The sequence below is a fragment of the Saccostrea echinata genome, unplaced genomic scaffold (genome assembly GCF_033153115.1).
Source record: "Saccostrea echinata isolate AGI-Se365-2 ecotype Australia unplaced genomic scaffold, CSIRO_AGI_Sech_v1 ptg000036l, whole genome shotgun sequence".
Classification (NCBI taxonomy): domain Eukaryota; kingdom Metazoa; phylum Mollusca; class Bivalvia; order Ostreida; family Ostreidae; genus Saccostrea; species Saccostrea echinata.
The window spans coordinates 1,008,949-1,034,748 of NW_026889785.1; the positions used below are offsets into that span (position 1 = coordinate 1,008,949).

At 32.8% G+C, this 25,800-nt stretch overlaps 1 long non-coding RNA gene across 1 annotated transcript; it reads left to right on the forward strand.

Moving 5' to 3' along the window:
• Window positions 1-4,349: 4,349 nt before the first annotated feature.
• LOC133200030 (uncharacterized) lies at window positions 4,350-5,336 on the forward strand. Its single transcript, XR_009722870.1, has 3 exons — window positions 4,350-4,606; window positions 4,921-4,985; window positions 5,234-5,336. It is a non-coding gene; the product is annotated as an uncharacterized LOC133200030 (long non-coding RNA).
• Window positions 5,337-25,800: the final 20,464 nt, after the last annotated feature.

Genomic DNA, 25,800 nt, shown 5'->3' on the forward strand with positions numbered 1-25,800 from the left:
GTCTCAACGATTAGCGAATCCTTTTATTATGAGAATCTTAGCAGAGATGTTGAGCTACATTCTATAGAAGAGGCCATAAGAATAGAATGTGCAGATGGACAACTTATGCCCTACATTGGATATGTCAGTGTTAATCTGACACCATTCGGCATCCCTGGACTAGACAAACTACATGATTGCTTGTTCCTTGTTGTGCCTAATAGTACATACAACTCTCATGTACCTGTATTAATAGGGACAAACATTTTACAGAACCTTATTGATGTGACCAGAGAGGAACATGGTTCTAGATTTCTACAGGAAGTAGCTATTCAGACCCCGTGGTATTTAGCCTTCCGTTGCATCATACTCAGGGAAAGAGACCTACAGAAGAATGGATATGCCTTAGGACTGGTGAAAAGTGCCGAGACAACAAGAGTTATAATTCCCCCTAACAGTAACATCACCATCACTGGCTATGTGGATAAGAAGATTCCATACCAAAAAGTTACTGTGATGATGCACCAGTCGTCTAAGTCTTCCATACCAGATGATGTTGATATAGAGGCAACACTACATCCATATCTATATGATGAGTACCAGATATTGCCCGTGACAATCAACAATATAACAACTAGGACCATTTCCATTTCTCCCAAAGCAGTTGTCTGTGAGATTCAGCCTGTGGTCATAGAGGATCCTAGTAAATTCTCTGAGAGTGAACCAACTGCATCACCTGAGTTGGAGAGAATATTGAACAAGATTCATTTACCAGATGACATCACTGAAGAAGAAAGACAGGCTTGCAGAGACTTAATAGATTCCTATCAAGACATCTTTTCAGCTGGAGATTTAGACATAGGAACAACGGATAAAGTAAAGCACCGTATTGAATTATCTGATGAGACACCATTTAAACAGAAATACCGGAGAATACCACCAGCCATGATAGAGGAAGTGCGGTCCCATATCAAGGAGCTCTTAGCTGCTGGGATAATTAGACCATCTCATTCTCCTTTCTCATCAAATGTAGTCTTAGTCCGGAAAAGCGATGGTTCACTACGCCTTTGCATTGACTATAAACAACTCAACTCTCGGACCATAAAGGACAATTATGCACTACCAAGGATTGAGGAAATTTTGGATTCTCTCTCTGGTAATACCTACTTCAGCGTCCTTGACATGAAGTCTGGCTACCATCAGATCGAGATTGAGGAACATCATAAAGAGAGAACCGCATTTACAGTAGGACCTTTAGGGTTCTATGAATTTAACAAGATGAGTTTCGGTTTAGAAAACGCCCCAGCCACGTATCAACGTCTACAAGAAGAATGTTTAGGCGACTTACATCTCAAAATTTGTTTTATTTATTTAGATGATTTAATTATTTTTTCTTCTTCTTTCAGACAACACCTTGACCGACTCCAACAGGTTTTCCAACGTATTCGAAATTATGGTCTTAAACTTTCTCCTAAAAATTGTTCTTTTTTCATGAGCAGAGTCAAGTATGTAGGACATATTGTCTCAAAGGATGGGGTTGAGCCAGACCCAGATAAAATTTCCAAAGTCAAAAACTGGCCAGTACCTACTAATTCTGAACAGGTTAGACAATTTTTAGGTTTTGCCGGATACTATAGGAAATTCATCAAAGACTTAGGTTGCTAGACCACTCATTGATGTAATGGCGGTTGGTAAGGAACCCAGAAGCAACAGTAAGCAAAAGGCAGATCCCAAGTGGAAATGGAATCAGGAACAACAAACGGCATTTGACATCCTCAAAGAGAAACTGACATCACCACCCATCTTAGCCTATCCAGACTTCAGCCAACCATTCAAACTGCATACAGATGCATGCCAAACAGGATTAGGCGCAGTTTTATACCAAACTCAAAGTGGGTCAGATAGAGTCATCGCCTATGCCAGTCGCGGATTAAGCCGCTCAGAGAAGAATTATCCTACACACAAACTTGAGTTTCTGGCGCTGAAATGGGCAGTCACCGAGAAATTTGCAGACTATCTTCAAGGAAAAGACTTCACCGTTTACACCGATAACAATCCCCTTACTTATGTTTTAAGCAGCGCTAAACTGGATGCTACAGGACACAGATGGATTTCATCTTTGGCTAGTTTCAACTTTAAAATTCTCTACAAACCTGGAAAAACCAACATAGACGCTGACAGCTTATCTAGACTAAAGGAAACTGAAACCATTTCTTCTGAGTCCATCAAAGCCATATGCCAGATAGGTCAACCTTATGCAGAGACATTATGTGTAGATGAAGAGATATGCCAGTTTATGCAACCTGTCAGTGAACCTGGAGAGCATTTTGATATTGTTTCATTACAAGATGATGACACTACTATTTCTTATTGGAAACAGCAAGTCCTCACAGGAGTAAAACCTAGTAAGAACTCGCTCCAGACTGAAAGTGACCTTATTTTTCATCGGAATTTTTCAAAACTAAAGATAAAGGATGGAATATTGATACGAGAAGTTAGAAATGACGGAAACACATTAGAACAGCACATCATTCCAGCCTCATCTATTCCAACAGTATTGAAGTATCTCCACAATAAGATGGGACACCTAGGCCGTGATAAGACTTTATCATTGGTACGACAAAGGTTTTATTGGCCAAGAATGCAAAAGGATGTAATAACTTGGATTGAGAATTGTGAGAGATGCATCAAGAGTAAGAGGCCAGCTGAGAAGACAGAGCTAGTAAACATCACTACATCTCAGCCGTTAGAGTTAGTATGCATGGACTATCTTACTTTGGAACCATCAAAAGGAGGAATCCAGAACATTTTAGTTATTACAGATCATTTTACTAAATTTTCTATTGCAGTTCCAACAAGAAACCAGACAGCTAGGACAACAGCAGAGGCCATCTTCAACAATTTCATCATTCATTATGGAATTCCTGAGAAACTTCACTCTGATCAAGGTACAAATTTTTGTAGCAATATTATTAAAGAATTATGTTTACTTTTAGGTATTTCCAAATCCAGGACCACTCCATACCATCCAATGGGAAACGGAATAACCGAGAGATTTAACAGAACATTGTTGTCCATGTTAGGAACACTAGAGAACTACCAGAAAGCTGATTGGAAGCGACACATCAATAGCCTGGTACATGCATACAACTCTACCGTAAATGACACAACAGGATTTACACCATTTTTCTTGATGTTCGGGAGAGAACCGAAGTTGCCTGTTGATGTAATTTTTGGACTGTCAAAATCCTATGATGAAGACAAATGTACTAGCAAATATATTGCCGAGATGAGAAAAAGATTGCAAGAAGCATATAAGCAAGCGCAGACAGCTATAAAATCTTCTCAGCTAAGACAAAAATCCAACTACGACATAAGAGCCAGAGCAGCCACATTGAATGTTGGAGACAGAGTGCTCGTCAAAATTGTGGCTTATGATGGCAAGCACAAAATATCGGACAAATGGGAAGATGTACCATATGAGATTCTATCCCAACCGAACAAGGGCATTCCTGTTTTCAAGGTGAGGCGAGAGGATGGCGAAGGACGATGTAGAGTTTTACACCGCAACCTATTATTACCAATAGGATCCAAGTTTACATCCTCTTTACCTCCAGTACCCAAACCTAGACAAAGAAGGAAGGCAGAGAAAAGAGAAGAAACTGTAAATATTAATACAAGTGATTCTCTTTATATTTCAGATACTGACAGTGAATTCTCATTTATAGGTAACCCTATATTGTCCGAGAATTTACTAACAAAGACCTCCTGTCAAGAAGGTGACGACCTTTCTTCGACCGGAGAAGCTTCAGCACCTGGTTCAGAAGAGGACGCTCTTCAGCAGCAGGAGCCTGCGAATCAGACTGAGGGTGAGGTTGAAGAAGAAGATGAAGTAGTAGAAGATGAAGTTGTTGAAGAAGCAGACGATAATCAGCCTTTTATAGATGAAGATGAACCAAATCAAGATAACCCAGTTCCTGCTCCGCGGAAGTCGGCAAGACAAAGAAAGGTTCCAGAATGGACCAAGGACTATATTATGATGACACAAGGTCAACCAGAACCAGACTGGCTACGTAGAGCCAACTTTGTAAAAGAGATGATGAAGGATGGATTATTACAGAGTGTGGACTCTAATTTGTGCCAGATGACTCTTTTAAATATTGTGTCATCATCTCAGTAATGTGTTTTTAATATTTGTACATATCTGTTATTTTATGCCGTAAACTTCACCGTTGAATGACGTGGACGTCATTCTGCAACCAGGGGGAGGTTGTAGTAGTGTGGAATATATTTATTTAATAAATGTTTTGAATTAAATGTAAATAAATTAAACTACCATAATAGATCAAATGTTGGATCCACCCCTTTATTTCCCTAGCCCTACCTGTAAACTTGTACACCTGTATATAGATAATTAGTTACCTTAGGGCAGGTCAGAGGTTTTGGTGTTTTATTGGTTTTCATTGGTAGTTTGTTTATAAAGTTGGATCTCATTGGTTTTATTCTTTTGGTCATTGGTTTTACCGCCAAAATATTCATTCTTTGTCTTGTTGAGAGATTACCAAGACTTCATTTTATGGACTCTCTCATGACCTTGACTTGGAGACTGACTTTTTTTCCACTTTTGGTAAGTACTAACTTTTCTTTATTGCTAATAGTTAATTAACTTGTGCAGTCTGTAAATATGCAATTATAATAAATCCCTTCTACACTTTATATTAATAGAATGAATGACCATGAGAGAAAGATATTTATTTTTATGATTGGAATTATTGATTTTGAAGATCAGTAATGTTATATATTGAAAGTGTAAATTGTTATGTTCAAATTACACTATATATTTTATGACCAAGATATTTGGTTACTTTGTTCAAAGTGAACAGATGATTTTTTTTATTTTAATGGAATATATATTTTAATGTATACTGTATTAAATTACAGAATCCATATACATGTTTATGACATCATACATACATGTGGTAATTAAAGCCTTTTCCCACAGAATGGTGAGGAACTATTTGTTTTAATTAGTAATATTTTTTATGCCTTTATATGGGAGAAAATATGTAAAGTCTATGTATCAGTTGTAAGAGTTATCTCCCTTAATTGAGAGTCAATGTACATATAAAGATACATCTTGTCTATAATATATCATTATCAATATGTTATCTATGAGAGCTAGATGTATGTATAAATGATGCATTAATAGGATTGATTTGATGTGATATAATATTGTTGTTTTATTATATTTCAGGGCTATGTTAATATATACTGCTCACTGTGTCAATAAAATAGACCTGAACCTGACAGAGGCGTGCTTGTTTATTTACACAAATCCCTGTTACAATTCCATTACACGGAATAAGAAAACTCTAATGAAGCGAACACGGGAATCACGTTAGGAGTCACAGAGGGCGCTCTCAGGAGACAGAGATACCCCGATCTCATCTGACAGCGTGGGAGATCTGGGAACTAGATTTACCCCGCTCTAAGTAAGGACCCCGCCCCTGTACGCCTTACTTTAGTACGGGGTCGTAGGTGGCATTCATCGGACAGGTAAATCCAGGTAACTTCAGAGACACTAGGGCCCCTGGCCTGCTTCTGATGAAATCTTACTGGAGGGGATTCTGTCATAGGCAGAGGTAAGTCCGGGGGTCGGGTAATTATTTCTTAGGTCTAGCGGGCAATAAGATGCACCAGATCACCGCACTAATTGATCTCATTTATTATTCAGCATCTTTCATCGCGTGAAATAATTGACTACAGCCGAGGTATAATTATTACTGCATGCTGGAAATATTACAGAGAACGCTATACAAACTTTTGACCATTACTCCGTTGCCAAGACAATATGCATTTCATGGGAATTAATTAAAAACGAGACGTATATAAACCTAAAGGTAAAAATGACATAAAACTTGTCTACATAAATAACATATTAAAATCTGACGTCGTCTACCTGTAATTATGGAGTGTGCGTTCCCGCCTTCTACGTTCAGGTAAGCTTTACTTAAGGTATGTCACTCGTCAGCTTTTGAGAAAAGTTTGATCAGAACCTCTAACTTCAAAAATATTTATTACAATTCAATCTTAATGACATATTTGAATTAAACAATTAAACAATGCAAATTATACAATTTTCAATTTAAAAACTTCTCACAAAATTGTGAGGAAACAAGATTTATGGGGGACTATATCTTGTGGTGGAAGGATATTTAGAAGAAAATTCTTCAAATCTACACATTTCTTGGATTTAATATCTTGGAACTTTAGCTCTATATATTTTTACTCAGAGAATTTTTTTGTGTTATCATGTGCAGGTTATATTTAATATAGGACTCAATTAATATTTTAAAAACAAATTTTACACATTCACTAAACAGACTTTACCAAAAAATGAAGATATATTTAAGAGGCAGTCCACCGAAAAACCAGGCAGTATTGTATTAATAGGCGGCACATCGAATGTGAGGAATATTTGATATTTTATTAAAAACAATATCAATGTAGCCCAAAAGGAATAATGTAATTGAAGATTTGTTTAATAATTGCTTATTTAGTAAAATATCCTTGTGTTTTGTGTTTTTGAATGCCCCTATATAAACCATTGAATGTAGGTCAGAATCAAAGAACTGTAATTTCTAAAACATTTTTAACAGGACTATAATTCACACTTAACTAAATCTAGAAATATTTCAACTTTTTGTTTAAAAAATAAAATCGGTGGGAAAAACACTTTTGATAGTAGGTTTCTGGCAAAATATAAGAACGTTTTTATGAAATTTTGCGATGCAAGAGTTATCTCCCGTGGCATCGGTAAATCTGCTCAACATCTTTTTATCGGAATCCTAGTGAAATATTTAGAATCGATACACTAAAGAAAATAATTAAACAAAAAACTAAATAATTTATTTTCAAAATATAATTCATTTTCGCCTCCAGACGTAATATTTAGATTAAAATTGGCTCTATTATTCAGGATGAATCCACGTTTCCATTGATGTATCAGGGACGTCATATACCTGACTAATATTGCGTCACAATGAAATAGTTACAAGTTTCCAGAGAAGTTTGTAAATTATTTGCGTAAAAGTGTAAAGAAAAAGATTTTTAAAAAATGATTTTTCTTTTTCTGTTTAATTACTCTTCAGGGTGCATTATTCTAAATGTTAAATAATATTTTAATATCAAAATGTATTTTATACACGGGCGGCGTCTCAGCTAGATGACGTTTTGATAAGTAATTTTATACATGTGTGAGAACTAATTTTTTTTAACTGATTTACTTAAGAAATAAATAACAAGTTTAAAAACTTCAATGGGAATTGAAGTGGGTCGGTCACGTGATCAAATCCTGTGAAGGCCGAAGGCCTTCTCAGAAGATTTGATCACGTACCGACCCACTTCAATTCCCATTGAAGTTTTTAAACTTGTTATTTATTAATTATATATACATTTGAGACGGACAATCGAATGTAATCGAATATAAATATTGCACTAACTGTACGTCGTAGATTTTGACAAATTACGCTAGGTGTAAATCGGCTTGAAAAGCGGTTACTCTTCAAATTCACCTGACAAAGGACTGTTTTGAAGGGAATATTCTGTGAAAGGCTACTTGTGATCAATTATTATAGTGAGCATGTGTCTGGGAATTTTTGTATTCATGAGAACCCATATTCGATGTTAAGAAACACAAGAAACAAGTCCGATGTTTGATACTAAAAAGTTGGAGGAATTGCGGTCGGAAAGGGATGGATGGAGACACTTATCCGGACCAGATAACTTGAAATCAAGTACAAAATTTGATCAAAAACATAAAATCTACGATTTCAGTAAGGCATATTTATTAATTTATGATGTTGACATGGAGACACTGGCGACAGCTTACATTGTTAAGACAACGTCACAACGATCTCGATGATGGAGGTGTGCCTACCGAACTTCCAAAGTGCAGTGTTTGTCAGCTGTTTATGGCGTGATTGCATTACATTGATATTTTCCAACAGATTTTCAAATATATTGTGAGTAAAGTTTAATGGGAAAAAAATTATAGCATTCAGAGGTCTGCGAGAAAAATAAGGGTAAACGTTGAGACTATGCAGCTCAGACATGAAACTTACAACACGTAGTCTTCTATTCTCTATGTAAAATCGATCAAGAACTGTATTAAATACTCGTTTACATTGTAAATAAAATGATTATTATTTTACTTGCGTATTTTGTACATTTTTATGCATGAAAAACATGCTATATTGCTTAGTGGAGTAAGTCTTTTTATGTAGATATTACTGCGCTGTGTGATTAGGTCACGTAATGACCTATGACCTTCGAAAAACTTCATACAGGTATGAAGTTATTTGCTCTCTGCATGTTTATATAATAGAGAGATACCACAAATGTATATATTAGGATATGCGTAAAAATAATTAATGAAGTGTTTATCATGAACATTTCTTATAAAATTGGGAATCAATGATGAATGTTTTAGATTTACGCAACACTTAATTCAACGAAGTGGAGATGTTTACTTCATGATATTTGTAAAAACTTAAATATATTTATCTATGCAGTCAAATCAAAATAAACAATCCCAAGTACGATTAAAAATGAAAAACCCCCCAGAAAAATAAGTTATAAAAATTTATTTATTAAGTTAAACTACTGCTGAACTCCCCACTATAATTTAGCACTAAAACGGAAGATGGTTTAGTGAAACATTTCGTTTTTTTTTTTTTTATTTTACTTATTCATTTTTTTAATTTGGCGATTGAAACAATCACACACTCACATTTAATATGGAGTTTAAACATGTGACTATGTTGGCCAATTCTAAAATGTTTTCACGTTCATGAAACCAATTTTTAAAAATAATGATGTCATGACCCCCCCCCCCCCCGCTTTTTGCTTGCGATTTATCGGCTCTTGAATAATGATACTATATATATGAAAGAACTTATTTTCTTATTTATATAAAATCAAATTTTGTAAAAGAGGAAAAGGCTTTACAAATGACAGGTAAGAAAAAACTTGGATAAAGTCGAGACTGTACACATAAAAATATTTCCTGTATTTAGGCAAGTTTAATTTCGCCACTGATAGAATTTACTCTTTAATTCCTGAGGAAATAAAAAAGAAATTTTACTTGGAAATAAGATAAATAATAAAGCTAGAAAGCTGTCATCTCTCATTTGTTGCATAATGCATGTACAAATACTTTTTTTAAATACCGAGTATCTATTAAGAATTCAATCAGATGTTTTACATGTAATCTTCATGTACGTAAAAGACATTAGTAATTTAAATAATATATAAATTTGAATCTATGGTTACAGTCATTTAAAAACGGTTAACTGACTGAAAAGAAATAAAAGACAAGCATATTTTTTCTGATAAATTAAAATGAAGAGCCAAATTTAGGAAATGTTTCTAAATTTACAGTAAAAACCGATCCCGATCCGATCGAAAATAATGCAAAATTAACAAATTTATCAAACTAAAGGCACCTGTCACCTATATAACATGTTAAAAAAATAAATCAAGTAAGTTTTTACTTATATTACAACAAAAGAGCCAAATTTAACATTACAATTATAGTATTTTTTTCTTTATATAATTCCGGTCGGGATCGGTTTCATTTGGGAAAATTATAAAAAAAAAAAAAAAAAAAAAGGTAAATTTGACTCCTTTTATTTCTTTCAATATACCTGTTCCCACTGATTTTATATAGTGATTCAAAAGTTTGTACTTTGTATTCATAATAACATAAGAAAAAAATCTGTCCTTGTAATGTATTGGGTTTTATAACGTAATGAAAATTGGATAATGAATTCAAAAAGTTACTTGCTTAACTCAAATTTGGACCATATAATTTTTTCGAAAGATGTATAAATTGGAGTCTTATTCATTAATAAAATAAAAGATAAGAGTCTATGCTATAAATAATATTCATCGACACATCCAGCTTTTGAGTATCTGTTACATATAAAACAAAATAAAAACGTAGTAATTTTTTTACCCTTATGTTGACCTTTTTGCACTTAAAATTAAGCATTTACCAAAAATAGGACTAGAGGAGCACTAAAAAATATTTTATGTTGTCATGTGCAAACACTTGCTTTAATAAGTCTACATGCAAAAAATAATTAAAATCCATGACACGATGTGCCACTCATTGCCTGGTTTTTCGGTGGACTGCCTCTTAAGAAATCAAGATAAAATGCACATTGTTTTTCGCCTGAAAATCGCACATTTTGTCCAATATCTCGAAATTTACATCACTTACCCCATCTTTTTCTTTCTTTATTTTAAATGACATGATACAATCAACGAATCAGCACTTAAGTCATAAAAAGCTTGATACAAGAAAATATTTTATTGCCTATCTAGATATTTAATACCCCAAATATGATATTTTTTCAGTGCAAAAAGGTCACACAATACTTTACGCGCATTATTTTGCAGGATTTTTTCAACAATAAATATTATTTAAACTATTTTACATGAAATAAGATAATATTTATTGCTATGATTACGTTAGTAAAATATGACTAAGGTAAAAGTGATTAACCTAAAAGTTACAATTTAAGTGCTAAAAGGTCAAGTTAATTGTACTGTTGCGCAGTAAGATGCACACTGACCCCCACTTTTCTTTGCGATTTTGAGTCATGCTATATGAGTAGTTATCTAAAATACACTTCTCCAAAAATCCTTGATATAACTCATATCAGGAGTGACATACCTTAAGATCGGGATTCTGCCGTATTAAGAAAACTTTACATTAATTACAGGTATGAATTAATCACGGGTTTTGTCTTATTTTATTTCACCTGTAAAGCCAATACCATTTCTTCATCCCCGTTTTTGTAATTAAGATTCTCTTTTTTTCTGCTACAGGATACATGTAAATCAGAGGTTTGTCACGTCAGACATGGTTACCATGACAACTCTAATGCTGTTTTGCTGCTTAGGTACATTTAAAACACAGGCGCGGATCATTTTTTTTTACTTTTACAGTAAATTTCCATTGACATTTAGAAATCTAAAATAATCATTGAGAAATGTGAAATTTTTCCCTCACAGTACTATGTATTAATAAACTGAATTTTAACACGTTAGATAAAAAACTTGTATTTTCTTTTTATGGTTTGTTCTTTAAAGACTATAATAACTTTCTATAAATTACTCTTATAAATTTTCATTGAAATTCAAAATATGAAAGTATGGTAAGATTTGCTTCGTATATGAGTCTAATAGGATAACAGACTATGTAAAATTTCACAGTGTTTTTATTTCTTTAATTTTTTTTTCACTTACGACACGAGATACACGTTTATATAATGAACGACAGCTGTGAATATTTAGTCGTTGATTATCTTAACTAAGTACGCTCTATGTCCTTGCAGTGCAGTATCAAATATTGCTCCATAAATCAAAATGTGTGTATAAACCTATAAACCTACTTGTAAGCAATTCATAGGAATGTTATTAATTATAACGTAGCATGGTGTTATTTATATATTTAAACACAACGATACCAAAGAAAAGGGGGGGGGGTTAAAAGATACACCAAGGGTCTCTGTTTGTACATACGCGCATCACAATGTCATATATTGTTATTTCGTATTTATTGTATGTCATGCCTTTCTTTTTTTTTTACAAGTACCTGTTGATTGCTTATAGAAACTTACTGCGGTAATTGGGGAAGAGTTGTCGCCCGTTCCCCACAGCATCAGTTCTCAACTGTCATTTAAGACATTCTCTGCGTCACCCTTGATCTTAAAATTAGAAAAAAAACCTAGCAGACATTGTTAAAAAGTGTCACCTGAGTATTTTTTTTTTAATTCTGTCGCTATGTGTTGCGTCACGGAATTAAACTTCGCAGTGTGACACCAGCTCAATTTCCAACTGTTTCCGATTGTATTCTTAACCTGCAAATGCATACAAATCCAATGTATAATGCACTGTTTATATGTACAAAGCATTTCATCTCAGTGTTAAGACCACCTTTGATAAACCGATTTTTTTAATTGTCCCGAATTCAATAGAATAGCAAACGTAAATAGCGACTTGAGCTGGATAAAATAGTGGTTTTACATGTATATAAAGCAAACATAAAGGAGATGGGTGAACAAGGCGCGCAGAATGCCTATAGCTTTAGATATATAAAAATCATAATGAATTTGTGAATGTAGTATTTAGAGTAAAGTTCTCAATATTGAAATTTACGAAATTATGATAAAACTTTTCTGAGGAAAATTTTATAGGCAAAAAATAATCTGTTATTGAAAAAATGATGTGATATGCGTGAGGCTCGAAACTTAGCAATAAAAATCCTGAGTATAATTTTTCCTTTGAGTCTAACGCGCTAACCACTACGCTACACAGCTCTTGATAAATTGTGACATTGTGACATGACTGGGTTTAACTGGGCAACATGCAATCTGTTGGACCTATGACAAGGCCTAAACTGTTTGCCCGAGGCCGTTAGGCCGATGGCAAACCGAGAATCGTTTACTTTGTATTATGATGATTTTTGCTCCCTTCCACGTTTGCGACAATAATGATATCGGGTCAATGCTGAAACTATCAGGCATCTACTACTTGGTTAACCCATATGATGTTGACGTTAAAAATCGTCAAAGCGGTCCAATATCTAATCGACCGGTCCAACATCTCATCAAGCGGTGCTTAATAAAAAATTTGGGACCACACGGCGTAACACCCTAGTAATTAACATGTTCATTTACATGAAAAATCTATTTACCTTTTCAAAATGAGCACAAGAACTGAGTTTTCCTGTTCTTTCAAAATGAGATCATGCACCCAGGTCAGCCTGCGGTCCATATGATTCTGGCAAAGACTCTGTAAAACGCATATTTGTACTGTGTACAAACACATGAACAATATGTCTATAATACGTATCATATAAACTTTGTAATCTTTCTCAAGATTCATTATTTTTAATGTTTTACATTCAGCCAATTTTTACAACAGTATACTGTGTATGTCATGCATTAGAAAGACCAGGTGCATTATTACAACATTAAAGAAACCAACTACAATGGAACAATGAGACGGTATTCCAAAATGTTCATCCTTATAATACCCTGTAATTTTCTTTAATTTGTATATACATGTATTTAGATGACCTACATCAATTTCTCTCATCAGAATAAGGACAAAAAGGCTAAAGTGCCGAGTTTTTGGATAAGTCCTTAAACACCGAGGTCCCGTAGGTAGGCGTTGGCACGAAAAAGAACCCTCACTGCTCAATGGCCCTGAGTGCCGGGTATAGGGCTAAATTTGAAGCCCTTCACCTACATACGTTGAAGTCTCTATATGAATGAAAAATCCTCGAATGGGACGCTAAACAACATACAATCAATCAATCTTATGCGGCAATATACTTTTACCGGCATACGGAGTTTATATCTCTCAAATGATTCGATACGCTAGAGCAAGCTCTACGTATGAACAATTTCTAAAACGAGGTAAGTTATTGACAAACAGGTTGATGAAACAAGAATATCAACAGTCTCGTTTAAAGTCATCATTTCGTAAATTCTGTGGTCGATACAATGACTTAGTCAGCAAATACAATCTATCATTAAGTCAAACGCTGACTGACTTTTTTCATACATATTGTTAGACCATTATTTACACATCGAATTGTCGACGGATTTTCCCGTTATTTCCCGATCATGACAAAGAGCACATGGCTGGTGTGACCGGTCGGCAAGGGAAGCTCACTCCCCCATGACACCTGATCCCACCTCTGATGTTTTGGAGGTCCATGTTTGCTCTGCTCCATAATTTGTATTGTTTAATGGACTTTTGAGCTTGAATGCTGTTCGTTATCTCCATATATTTTATAAACGACAATATGCGCAGTGGGGTAGGTACACATATTGTCGCCGGCGGCATTATTTGAACAGGACGACAAAATGTAGCGTCACAATCACGCTGAATGATATAGAACACGAGACCAGTCAGTGTGATTTACACACCAATTACATTCACAAATCTACACAAAAAACAATAAAAATATTTAAGTAACAATATATCTGGAGCGATAATATGTACAGTGACGGTAAGTCCCAGAGCAGTCCCACAGCGGTCCCAGCGCTCCAAGAAAGAAGTTCGAGCTGTCCCAGAAAGCAGTCCCAGTGGGCTGGGTAAATTAATTTAATGGGCGGGGCATACTCAGAAATAAGATTATTAATAAACAATGTACTATATAAAGGCAGTTGAAATTAATGATGCATTTCTTTCCTGAGTAAAAAACGTGCTTGAAATACATGTACATATATCAACAAAGATTTAGAATTCTTACGCGTCATAACTGAACTGTTAACAAAATCCCAGTACGCGTATATAAACAAAAAATAGTTACTGAAGGAAGAAGACGTTCACAAAATATGAACTGTAATATTTACAGATAATCAATGTTGCTCAAAATGTTTCCCAAATTCAATCAAAAACATTTGGAAAAATTATTACTGATGGGTTCACTGTTTAGAACCAATAAGAAACATTGGAAACAAACTCGGCTAGCTAAACATGGCAGAAGGCCTGTAGATACCGAAAGAATCATAAGCACGAAGAAGGTTTTTCATTGCATAACTATTCTTCTCATGTAATGGTATAGCCTTACCAATCCCGGTGACGAGGGGCAAAGGTGTTACAGGTCAGTATTATTTAGTATGTTATGCTTTAAAAAAAAGTTAAAGAAATATTATCATGAGCGACGCCCTGTGTCAGGATTTAAACATGTTTGTCTACTTCATGATAACATTTCAACGCATACATCTGAGCTTGTGAAGCAATTTTGAAGTCGGAGAAGTTATCCGTCTTGCAACACACACAACACTCTCCAGACCTAGCACCATGCGACTTTTTCCTGTTTCCAAAACTTAAAAAGTTCTTATCTGGATTTCGTTACAAGTCCCGACAAGCCCTTGGCTCAGCCATCAGTCAGTGCCTAAGAGGTCTACCTAAATCAGCCTACCGTAACACATTCAGAGATTGAAATTATGTATTGTAAACCACGGAGAATATTTTGAAGGGATGTAATGTTCGTTTCACTATTTGAGTCGAGTGCTTTTGAGATATCGTGGTGTATTGGTGTTGCATGGCATTGTTTAGAATAGGGCAGAATACAAACTGCGATTGGAAAGGTTATGATTTAGACATTGGAATGTTTGTTGCTTAAGGAATTTCATAGGGGTTTTCCACTTGGAGTTGTATGTCAATGCCAGACTGACAACAAGCAAAAAACAACAAAACCAAGCACAGGAAATAAAAATCTACAGTATAAATCAATTCCCAAAGGGCGCCTGCTTCCAGTATCATACAGGTAAATACTGTCAGACAGGACTGTCCTGTCGTTTCCAACAAAGATGCTAAAACTGTGCTTTGGCTCTCCTATTTATTTATTTATTTTCAGTACCAACAAAGCACCCGTTTCGGGTCATGCAAAAAATATCAAAACCAAACAGGTAACACAAAAAAACAAAACAAACAAGGACCCAACACCAATCAAGTTAAGTAGACATTCTCACTAGTGATTTGGTTAAATGTGAAACTAAAAACCTAAATGATGGTTTTGCAAATGGAATGTATTTAGGATTTGAAAGATACTGCCTGGAATAGCGTCTAAGAATTGGAATTCTTCTCTTGCAAAACCTGAAATTATTGATTATAAAAAATACAAAAAATAATTTGGCTGATAGAAACCAGAGATATTTGGAAGTGAGCCAACTCCTAATTTACAATATTCCCCATTTGGTTTAATTTAAAAGAAAGATCAAGATGAATATAGAACGATTCATCATTTATCATACCCAGAAAACCAAACACTAGTAGACCCCCAAAAGACCAAATTTTGAAAAGTGTTGAAAGCAAATCAGTTCGCTTTGGAACAAACTAAGTTAACATTAAAAGAACTGCAGTCAACGATTGGTTTATTGAATTTTGCTTTTAATGTAGTGTTGCCAGGTAAGGCCTTTTTAAGAAGATTAATAGATTTGACCATTGGAATCAAAACGTACTATTACAGAATTAGTATGACAAAAGAAATTAAGCAGGATTTAAATGTTTGTTGGATTTTCTATGCCATTTCAACTATTCTCCCATGTTTCTCCCCGAAAGATGGATAAGTTGAAGTGAATTAAAGTTATATACAGATGCCTCAGGTGTCATTGGATATGCTGCAGTATTTTACACCAGTGGTTTAAAGGAGAATGGAAAAGTAGTTGGCAGTACCAAACATAGCTGTCTAAGAATCCCGTAGTTCTGGAAGTACAAGTCTTGACTAAATATATGACTAATAAGTGTATTTTGATCAACAGTGACAATCAAATACTGGTTATTGTCAATAATCAGCAAACTTCTAAAGATAAACACATTAAGTTTTTTTTTGGCAAAAACTAGCATTGACATGCTTACAATTCAATATTTTCTTCAGAGCAAAGCATTTGACTTTAAGGAAGGTCCATACTTTTACGGATTCGGCTTTAATTTTATACACCGATAATAATATTCTGGTTATCAATTGTCTATCGAAATAATTTATTTAAACAATACTGCAAGTACGTAATTGTTTATTATAGTGTCATTTTGCATACACGATATATAATGTATATTATTTATGGAAGTATTTTTATACACACAGAGACATAAAATTCTTAATTGCCTGTATGGACCAACATTTTTAGGTTTTTTCATACAAATCGCCTTGAGGTCTATTTTCATTGATTTTACGGTCGTACCGTCTTATCATATTTTACTTTTTTCTAAATTTTGCGAAGAATGATTGTAAAATTTGATATCCCCAAAATGGGGGTATACATGTTCAAAAGTCTGTTTTGTAAAATTTATATGGTCAATCATGATAAAATGTTTTTGTTAACCTTATAGATATAATTCTTAATAATTTTAAAGAGAAAAATTGCATGTAAACAGTTTAGATTTTGAGAATTATTCAAAATCAATTAAGAAATTTTGTAATTTTTATATGAAGGACGTGGGCAGATTCAACATCAATTTGTTAATGTTTTCCAGTGAAAATCTTCAAAAAATTCTCCAAGCAAATGAATATGTTTGATTTTCATCAGTTTTAATCTACATATGATGTGTTTGGTACATAACTTAATAAAATATGAGATCATACATCTTGGCATTTTAATTTTGAGAGGTATTTACTCTGAGACAGGCAAAGGTACGTGCTTTATTGGATTTTTAGTTAGTTTATAAGTAATTTAAGGTATCCAGATGAAAAAAAAAATATTAGTTTGACAGAAATATTTGAAAGCCCGGACCTTCCTTAAAAGAAAATTTACTAGTATGTTATTGTCTTTGTCGCTCTTAGATAAACCAGTTCTTACAGCTGGTTCCATGAGCCAACAGAAAGTCAGTTGACGTGGCTCCATTTCCGCAATTGTTGAATTAACAAGTGAAATGCAGAGATTACGGCATTCCAACCTCAGAAATTCCTCAACAGCTCCATATTCTCAAGCATGGACAGTTTTTCAAAAGTTTGCAAAGAAAGTTAGTTAAACAACATTAAATTCATTTAGTGTGTCGCATACTTCTCTTTCGAGGGACTGCAATGTATCAACTATTTCATCTTACCTCTCGACTATTTGTTACATTTATAAGCATAACAACTTTGATGACCCAAGGTAAACTTCTTTAGCACAAAATTATTGTTATTAAACCGCAAACTTATACATTCACAAGATGTAAGGATACCAATTACCAAACATATTTTACAGCAAATTTGCGACGTTTTACCATTTACAGTTTCCAGTGCACTTTAATCAGTCATGTTTAGAGCAAAGTTTTTGTGGGATCTTGAGGGTTGGAGAATAAACATCTCACCAAAAAGTGATCAGTAAGAATTTTCTCCATATGAATCAAATCTGTATAGAACAAGACACGATTATTATTAAATTTATTACATACAAACACCACATGTGTGAGAAACGTGACATGGTAAACTGCTTGCATCAACCCCTTTTAAGAAACATGAATAACCCAGTATATACCCAGTATTATGTGCCTTTGAAAATCATTAGAAAGATAAAACTGTTTTAATTAGAAAATGTTGTTTTTAACATTTAATGCTGTTTCTTTTTTTTAGTAACTTCTTGAATTAGAAGTAGAAAAATAATATGCATAAATTAAATTTGTAAATTGATAATACTCTTGTCCGAGTAAAGGTCTTTCAACTTTACAATACATGCTTTCTTGCCCTATAAATTTAATAAAGTGAAAACTGCTTCATTTCTTTTCTATGATGACAGCTATTATATCAACATAACCTATAGCCAAGAGCAAAACAATAAAAAAAGAACAAGAAAAATTTCTCTCCATATTTAAATCGAAGACGTTTTCATAGGATATAAATGTAGGATTTGCATACAATAGGTATAGTAACACGACAGTTTTGTGCATTTGATAAGAACTAATTCATACAAAATTAGAAATTAGTCCAAAACTCCGTGTGTAGAAACGGACTAGGGTAAAGTGCCTTACCCTAATCCAAGATGGCGACAGACAAGTACGCTTCAAATTTTCTTGGGGAAATATTGATGATTTCTTTTGTAAAGTTTACTTTACTAAGCACCGATATGTGTTTCTATGATCAATTTTATATACTCAGAAGGAGCATATATTCAGGGATGGGGTAATGGTAATGTGTATGGTAATTGACAGTAATTAATTACAAATTTCGATGTTATTGAAGGTCATGTGTAATTGGCCTAATTTACAATTACATGTAACTGTAATTTGATTTATTAATTCCGCTAAAAGGCATGCACATTACAATTACTTTCAATTACACTCAATTATACTGATGTTTAATGAATGAAAAATAGCTCACCCTCCCCATATACACACTATTCAAGAAAACTTAACTAACCTTTAGGAGAAAATATTTTGATGGTTATTTTTTTAAAGAAATTTATATATTTATTTTATATATATTTTCCCCGTTTTAGTGACTTGCTGTTTCTTCATGCATTTTCTGCAAACTTTTGAAGCAAAATAATCTCTCTATGTTTAATTTACAAATGAAATTAATAATTTTGATCAAATTGTTTATGAATTGACAGTTAAAATACCTAGTCCAATGGTTTCTAATCCTTATTTTCCCAAGAAATGATTAACAGGTGCTAATTAGTACCCTAAGGTAATGTACATATTGACACTGAACTTCAATAGATATTTTACACACACATATTTACTTTACATTTCTGGTACTTTGACAAACAATATACCAACATTTTTAAATGGCTTAGAATGCAGAAAAAAAGGAAACATCAAGGTAAAAAGAATACATTGTTTTACATAAATATATATCAGAAAGCTTAAAAATGACATCAAATTTTGCAACACATAATTATGAATTAAGGTAAAACATGGGTAAACTTGATACTAGTCAGTATCTATTCCTGTCACATGCCCGAGTGGAATTTTTTTTTTCAGAGTGCCAGGAAAAACGTTCAAACCTTATAGATGTAGGTTAGGGGACACAATATTTGATTATTTCGTGAACAATCAGAAAATGTAAAGGTAAAAAAGATGCATCTAAATCTCGTTTGAATATAAAGGAGCGTTCATGAATATTTTAGTGCTTTCGATTCTTATGCCCTGTTCAAACGGAGAGTTTAATTCGCAGTAAATTAAAGCGAAGTAAAATAATGCAAATTAGACTGATGCGTATTAAATTGCGTTCACACGACAGCTAATGCGAAGTAAACTAATGCGAATTAAAATTTTATTTCTATAATAAGGCTATCCAGTAATGCTATTATAACGTCATTTGCAAATCACGTCACATTGTGTAGAGCAGATCCACTTGACGTTATGTCATAGTGTTTGTCCACATTTCAGTGATTGACATACTTTTCCGTTGCTTTTTACTAAAATAATAGGTTAAGTACCTATATCTGACCACCGGCATGTGGCATGTTATTTAATTTTACCAATTCGAATTAAAAAAAATTCGAGCTCATGGCAAAGAAACACTTGAAAAAATGCCACATTTAGGATAAAATTTTCACGTATTGTCATGATTGGATACCTATCTGTGGTAGCGATTTGGGCGTATTTTGAGGTTTCATGATATTGAAAAAGTTGAGATTGTATATACCATGCTGTTTGGCGTGTAAATTTTGTGCAAATTTAATGTAGTCGGAAAATGCCTGTTACGAGGTTGTAATTTTGTTTGAAATTTTCCTTCTTCTAAAAAAAAAAAAAAAAAAAAAAAAATATCTTGTATAAACTAGGCTCCGCCTCAATTCTTTAACCGTAACATTGCCAGGTACGTTAACTTTGTAAAGCCACGTGCGTCTTACAATTTATTTTTTAATTGTTGAAACCTTTGATTATTCATTAATTTACAGTTTGTGGTGAAATTTTAGCATCAAATATGACAAAAAACAAATACCAAACCATTAATCAATAAAGCCAGAGATCACAAGAATAAATACAGGAACATTATTTCTGTATATTATAAATATATCAATGAGACATTAGTACCATCTTAAGTATTATTTCAATACCAAAAGTATTGTTACGAAGGATGATCAAAAAATTCGAAAACTAATTGAATTTCTTCCACAAAAGAAATCAAATTAGGTTTTCATGTTTATTATTTTTATTGTAGTCCCCTCCGGTTTTAAGGGACATCTGTCACCGTTCTGCCCATGCGCAAAACACGTGGTTCAGGCAGTTACGTGACGTGCTCCGTAGCGTTCTATTCACAGCAGCTGAAAGATTTTTCCGAGACCTTTATTTCTTACCATGCATGTATTTTTTATCATATAAATAGGCCGAGACCCGATGATAGGATGGGTGGATAAGAAAATCTTTTTTCTAGAATGAGCATGGTGATTATCCCAACCCGATTCCATTTTCTTCCGTGCGTCGTTTATTTGATGTGGATCACGTATGGGCACCTTCTCTTTATCATATCTTTATTTTTAAAGTCTATAGAAAATGACATTTTAGGGATTTAATAACTATTATGTGCCAACTTTCATTCTGACCTGAATTTGTGGATTTGTAAATATAGAGATAGTTCGCGAACATTTGATCACTTCTCGTAAAGATGTAGTTCCTTCTTCAAACCCAATTTCCTTTTGAATTTAAATCAACAAATTTATGCAGTTGTCTTCATAAAATATATCATTGTACAACTTGATTTTTTCTTTAAGAAAGGTAAGTCTATTTCAAAATATTGTTGTTTAGAATCAATGTGAAGGCTACATAATGGAGGCTGGACCAAATTAATATGAAAAAAATTGACTGTGACATTAAGCAAAAGTAAAAAAAAAATATCATAAAAAGGAAAGTCTTTAAAAAAAAAAACAAAAACAAAAACAAAAAACAATTGTTAATGGATACACAGTACCCAGAATGAAAACTGCACAATTATTATATGTTTTAAAAATTGTCAAATTGAACGAAGCTTTAAAATGAAATGTTTTCGTGCAGCAGTTTTCTATTTCATTGTTTTTTGTTTTGAACATATTTTATTTACAATCAAAAGGATAAATGACATTTCATTCATTTTAGTATATTTCAGGGCTTTTTGAAGTCTTAAAAACGGTCCTGTAAAAAGTTGACTTTATCGATGATTCAATATGTAAATACTGAAGTAACAATTAGAAGTAAAGGCGACTTCTTGCAAGCATGGGGTTTTAAATAGGTACAACATTTATGTTTATTTGAGTGAAATTGAAATTTAGTCAAACTCAAAAAGATTTTTTGTCTGTAAAGCTCTTCAGATGACGCTAAAGGTCTTTTCATTCATAAGGAGTACGGCAAAAATTGGTAATTTTGAACATCAAAGAAAATTTGCGATTTCTTAATATTTTACGAATTTCCTGTTGAAATCATTTACAGTCTAAATAGGTATAAAAATAGTTATTGATTAATGCATTCAACTTTGTTTGTAAGAGTGTCTTTATAGCCGAATAAAAACAGGCTTAGATGTTGTTATATGTTGAAAACATAAAAAGTTTGGAAATTACAATTTTTTTTTTATTATTATCCATTGTATAACATACAAAATCAAATTAAATTAGCAGCAAAATTACAATGGATATTTAGCACTCACACACCCATTCATACATCCATTTGCCTTTTAAATTAATATGGAGGTTGCTTCATAGTAATCAGCTTATCAACAATTGTTTCTATCATAAACTAAATATCAAAAACTTGTCACATTATCTTACATTTGTTCAAAAATATTTTTCCACAAAATCCATTGTTCTTCAAAATAAAACAGTTTTGAGTTACTAATAGACATACATCTTTCAATATTGTGTTTCTTTTTCAAATAATTCAGTAAACCAGTAAATGAAGGTATTTTTGGTTGTAGTAAACATGAAAAAATATATTGTTTTGTATATAGTATCACAAAGTTTTCAATTCTGTTGTCCTTAGTAAGTGGTAATTCACCTAGGATGATATTTTTGACATTGAATCCAACTCTTTTTGAAATTGTTCTGTATATATGTAAACTCAAGTTCCCCCATAAAGATACAATATGATCACAACTGACAAATACATGCAGTAAAGTTTCAGTTTCCTGAGCACAGAACTTACAAATGTCAGTGGATTTTATATTGATTTTCTTAAGACCAGAATCTACAGGGAGGATCCTATGTAGAATTCTATATTGTAGCCACTGTACAGAAGAATCGGAGGTAGTCTTAAAACAAACCTTAAAAACATCTTTAATACATATATCTGCCACTCCATAGGGAGATAAGTCTTGATTCCACTTTGGAATTGCTGTAGGAATTATATCATTTTTGTTTATATAATTGTAAATTTTCTTTGTACATTTTTCATAGTGAAAATATTTTCAAAATAAAAAGGTAAATTAGGTTATTCTATCTATTGACATATTCTTTAAAAATTTAGAAATGGCAGAAACTGTGCTATTATACTGCATTAAGCTTATATTGGAAATACTGAATTTTTCTTGGAAGGCAGATTTTGATAAAAATTTACAATCTTCTGACAAAAAATCTCCAATATTTTTAACTCCACTTATTTACCAATTTTCTATAAAAATACTCTTATTATCTACCTTAATATTTGAATTATACCATATAGGAATATTACAAGCCTTGTATTCAATATGAACATCCTGATCTACATTCTTCAGAACATGTAGCCATGAAGTAAAAACATCAAACCAGAAAATATTGTTTTGAGGTATTAGACTATTTAAAATAAAAGCATCACCAAAATCCATAAATTTGTTTACAGCATCATTACCATTAATTCCAAAAAATATGTCTAGCCATGGCTTATTACTTTCTGTTACCAATCTTTTGACCCATGTACATTTCAATGATTTTATGAAGTAATCAACATTTAACATCTTTAATCCTCCAGATAAATAATCTTGAGTGACTATATCTCTTTTAACTCTATCAATTTTTGATTTCCATATGAATTCAAAAAGGTCTTTACACAATGAAGATATTTTATCATAGCTAGGGGTAGGAAGGGAAATAAATAAATGAGTAAGTTTTGGTAAAATGAGCGTTTTTACAACGGTGACGCGACCAATAGGTGTAAGTATTCGTCTTTTCCATTGTTGTATCATTGATTTAATTTTTGGTAAAATAAGTTTATAATTTATGTCAATAATATTTTCTAGCTCTACAGAAAAAGTTATACCAAGCAAATTAAAAGTTGTGGATCCCCAATCTAGTTTCCATCTTGAATGATGATAAACTTGACTTGAAAATTTTTTCGAGCCAATCCAAATAATTTTTGTCTTTGAACTGTTTATCTTTAAACCGGATATTTGTGAAAATAAATCCAATGTATCAAGAGCAGCAAACAAAGATTTTGGTGAACCATCAAGGGCAAGCCAGGTATCATCTGCATATTGAGAAATTTTGTGTTCTTTTTCATTTACTATTATACCTTTTATATCTCTGTTTTGTTTTATGAGAATAGCCAAAATTTCAGCACAAAGGAGAAACAAATAGGGAGCAACAGGATCTCCTTGTCTACAACCTCTTTGAATAGAAAATTGTTCTGATAAAAATCCACATTGTAAAACTGAAACTTTAAAATTTGTATTTAGGATCTTAATCCTATACAGAAAGGGCCATGAAATTGAGTCAAATGCTTTCTCAAAATCAATTAGCATCAACAGACCAGGGATATTATTTAACTCTGTGTAAGACATTAAGTCATAAATAAATCTGGTATTATCCCCTATATATCTACCTTTAATGAAACCTGTTTGTGTATCAGAAATAAGAAATTCTAGCGTAGACTTTATTCTACAACTTAAACATCCAGATATAAGTTTATACAAGACATTTAATAAAGTAATTGGACGCCAATTCTTTAAAAACTGTCTTGGTTTATCACCTTTGGGTATACAGGAGATAATCCCAAGTCTTTGAGAAATTGGAAGTTCTTTCTTTGAAAAAATACAATTAATTGCATTTAAAATATAACATTTCAAATCTATCCAAAAGAATTTGAAAAACTCAGCAGTAAAACCATCACTTCCTGGTGACTTATTATTTTTCATATTCTTAAGTACATCTAAAACTTCACTTTCTTCTATATCATTCTCAAGACTATTAGAAGTCATCTCGTCAAGTTTTTTAACTTCAGCTGGATCAATAATATCAGTTAAATCCATATCAATACATTCTGACTCTTTATTTGAATACAGATCTTCATAGAAAGATTTAACTTGGTTTAAAATTTCAAATTGATCATAAACAGTATGTTGTTCATCTATCTCAACCCTTTTAATAATTTTGTTAATATAGTTTCTTGATTCTAAATTGCAAAAATATTTTGTTGGTTTTTCACCCTCTTCTACCCACCGAGCACGTGATCTGATTAAATGGCCTTGCATTTTAACTTTTCTTAAATTTTCAAGGGTAGCTTTTTTATCTTCCAAAATATCTGTATTATTATTATTATCATTATTTGTTTCCAATCTTTCTATTTCTCCTAATAGGGATTTTTCTAACCTCTCTCTCTCATTTTTCTTAAATGAAGAATAAGAAATAGTTATTCCCCGTATTTCCATAAGAAGAATTTCAAGGAATAAACGGTCATCCATACTTTCAACAAGAATAGCATTTCTTTCAATGTCATTTATGTTTTGTAAATATTGACCCCTAACCCTTTCTATAGTTTGCTTCACTTTTTCAACATATACCTTGTCATTCAGTAAACTATTATTAAACTTCCATAGACCACGAACTTTAATGAAGGGATTGAATTTTAATTCTAAAAAAACAATAGAATGATCAGACCTGTACCCTGGTTTAACAGTGAATTCTTCAACAATATTAGATAGACCTTCAGATATTAAAATATAATCTAAACGGCCTTGTTTGACAGGGTTTTTTTTCCTCCATGTGAACACTTTCTTTTCTGGATTTAAAATCCTGTAATAATCAATCATTTGTAAATCTTCCATAACTTCTATCAATTTTTCGCGAGCCATTGGATTATTAACATTTGCATAATTATATGTATCTATTTCTGGATTAAGAGCAAGATTTAAATCACCGCATAATACAAAAGGAAATTACAATTTTTACTAGCTTATTAAATACTTCCGTGTAAAACCCAACACTGTTAAGTGACAACAGGAAACTGATGAGCAGGTTGACTGTGAGAGTTCAAAAACTGATTGCATCAAAAAAAAATTTACACGAGTAGGAACATGATGTATTTATTCATTAATTTCAAGAAAAGGCTCGTAATTAGAAGCAAATCTTATGTCATAAATGACTTCAA